Source organism: Carassius carassius, chromosome 11 (assembly GCF_963082965.1).
Source record: "Carassius carassius chromosome 11, fCarCar2.1, whole genome shotgun sequence".
Classification (NCBI taxonomy): domain Eukaryota; kingdom Metazoa; phylum Chordata; class Actinopteri; order Cypriniformes; family Cyprinidae; genus Carassius; species Carassius carassius.
Genome location: NC_081765.1, coordinates 1,402,096 through 1,404,595, shown reverse-complemented (window position 1 = coordinate 1,404,595; position 2,500 = coordinate 1,402,096). Strand labels below are relative to the sequence as shown.

The window sequence follows — 2,500 nt, the reverse complement described above, 5'->3', positions numbered from 1 at the left end:
AAAATTTTTTTAAATAAATAAAGAGTCAATGCCCAATCTCAGAATCTAAGCAGGTTTGGGCCCAGTTAGTACTTGGATGGGAGACTGCCTGGAAATACAGATTATAGTGGCTGATCTTTAAATAGCCCTCTCTTTGCAGCCTCCTTCGCTTACTGCCATACCAGCCTGGCTATGCCCGATCTCGTCTGATCTTGGAAGCTAAGCAGGTTTGGGCCTGGTTAGTACTTGGATTGGAGACCGCCTGGGAATACCAGGTGCTTTAAGGTTTCCTTCTCTACTTATATAATGCACTGGTGGTTATAGTGGCTGATCTTTAAATAGCCCTCTCTTTGCAGCCTAGTACTTTTGGAATTTTTCAGTAATTATCTAATAGTTTTGCATAAAAAAAATAAAAAATAAAAAAAAGAGTCAATGCCCAGTCTTAGAAAACCGAAACAGGTCTGGGCCTGGTTAGTACTTTTGGAAATTTTCACTAATAGTCTAATAATCTTGCAAAAAAAAAAAAAAAAAGAGTCAATGCCCAGTCTTAGAAAACTGAAACAGGTTTGGGCCTGGTTAGTACTTTTGGAAATTTTCACTAATAGTCTAATAATCTTGCGAAAAAAAAAAAAAAAAGAGTCAATGCCCAGTCTTAGAAAACCGAAAGAGGTTTGGGCCTGGTTAGTACTTTTGGAAATTTTCACTAATTGTCTAATAATCTTGCAAAAAAAAAAAAAAGAGTCAATGCCCAGTCTTAGAAAACCGAAACAGGTTTGGGCCAGGTTAGTACTTTTGGAAGTTTTCAGTAATTATGTAATAAATTTGCAAAAAAAAAAATTTAAATAAATAAAGAGTCAATGCCCAATCTCAGAATCTAAGCAGGTTTGGGCCCAGTTAGTACTTGGATGGGAGACTGCCTGGAAATACGGATTATAGTGGCTGATCTTTAAATAGCCCTCTCTTTGCAGCCTCCTTCGTTTACGGCCATACCAGCCTGGCTATGCCTGATCTCGTTTGATCTTGGAAGCTAAGCAGGTTTGGGCCTGGTTAGTACTTGGATGGGAGACCGCCTAGGAATACCAGGTGCTGTAAGCTTTTAGGTTTCCTTCTCTACTTATATAATGCACTGGCGGTTATAGTGGCTGATCTTTAAATAGCCCTCTCTTTGCAGCCTAGTACTTTTGGAATTTTTCAGTAATTATGTAATAGTTTTGCATAAATAAAAAAAAAAAAAAAAAAAGAGTCAATGCCCAGTCTTAGAAAACCGAAACAGGTCTGGGCCTGGTTAGTACTTTTGGAAATTTTCACTAATAGTCTAATAATCTTGCAAAAAAAAAAAAAAAAAGAGTCAATGCCCAGTCTTAGAAAACCGAAACAGGTTTGGGCCAGGTTAGTACTTTTGGAAGTTTTCAGTAATTATGCAATAAATTTGCAAAAAAAAAAAATTAAATAAATAAAGAGTCAATGCCCAATCTCAGAATCTAAGCAGGTTTGGGCCCAGTTAGTACTTGGATGGGAGACTGCCTGGAAATACAGATTATAGTGGCTGATCTTTAAATAGCCCTCTCTTTGCAGCCTCCTTTGCTTACTGCCATAACAGCCTGGCTATGCCCGATCTCGTCTGATCTCGGAAGCTAAGCAGGTTTGGGCCTGGTTAGTACTTGAATGGGAGACCGCCTGGGAATACCAGGTGCTGTAAGCTTTTAGGTTTCCTTCTCTACTTATATAATGCACTGGCGGTTATAGTGGCTGATCTTTACATAGCCCTTTCTTTGCAGCCTCCTTCGCTTAAGGCCATACCAGCCTGGCTATACCCGATTTCGTCTGATCTCGGAAGCTAAGCAGGTTTGGGCCTGGTTAGTACTTGAATGGGAGACCGCCTGGGAATACCAGGTGCTGTAAGCTTTTAGGTTTCCTTCTCTACTTATATAATGCAATGGCGGTTATAGTGGCTGATCTTTAAATAGCCCTCTCTTTGCAGCCTAGTACTTTTGGAATTTTTCAGTAATTATCTAATAGTTTTGCATGAATAAAAAAAAAAAAAAAAAAAAAAAGGGTCAATGCCCAGTCTTAGAAAACCGAAACAGGTTTGGGCCTGGTTAGTACTTTTGGAAATTTTCACTAATAGTCAAATAATCTTGCAAAAAAAAAAAAAAAAAGAGTCAATGCCCAGTCTTAGAAGACCGAAAGAGGTTTGGGCCTGGTTAGTACTTTTGGAAATTTTCACTAATTGTCTAATAATCTTGCAAAAAAAAAAAAAAAGAGTCAATGCCCAGTCTTAGAAAACCGAAACAGGTTTGGGCCAGGTTAGTACTTTTGGAAATTTTCACTAATTGTCTAATAATCTTGCAAAAAAAAAAAAAAAGAGTCAATGCCCAGTCTTAGAAAACCGAAACAGGTTTGGGCCAGGTTAGTACTTTTGGAAGTTTTCAGTAATTATGTAATAAATTTGCAAAAAAAATTTTTTAAATAAATAAAGAGTCAATGCCCAATCTCAGAATCTAAGCAGGTTTGGGCCCAG

The 2,500-nt window shown here is 37.9% G+C and overlaps 3 non-coding genes and 1 pseudogene across 3 annotated transcripts; all 4 read left to right on the top strand.

Annotated features, from left to right (window-relative positions):
* The first annotated feature begins 147 nt into the window (after positions 1-147).
* LOC132153838 (5S ribosomal RNA) lies at positions 148-266 on the top strand (annotated as a pseudogene).
* A 689-nt stretch (positions 267-955) lies between these two features.
* LOC132153580 (5S ribosomal RNA) lies at positions 956-1,074 on the top strand. The gene has a single exon (XR_009436890.1). It is a non-coding gene; the product is annotated as a 5S ribosomal RNA (ribosomal RNA).
* Positions 1,075-1,562: 488 nt separating this feature from the next.
* LOC132153570 (5S ribosomal RNA) lies at positions 1,563-1,681 on the top strand. The gene has a single exon (XR_009436881.1). It is a non-coding gene; the product is annotated as a 5S ribosomal RNA (ribosomal RNA).
* An 84-nt stretch (positions 1,682-1,765) lies between these two features.
* On the top strand, positions 1,766-1,884 carry LOC132153461 (5S ribosomal RNA). The gene has a single exon (XR_009436777.1). It is a non-coding gene; the product is annotated as a 5S ribosomal RNA (ribosomal RNA).
* The last annotated feature ends 616 nt before the right edge of the window (positions 1,885-2,500 follow it).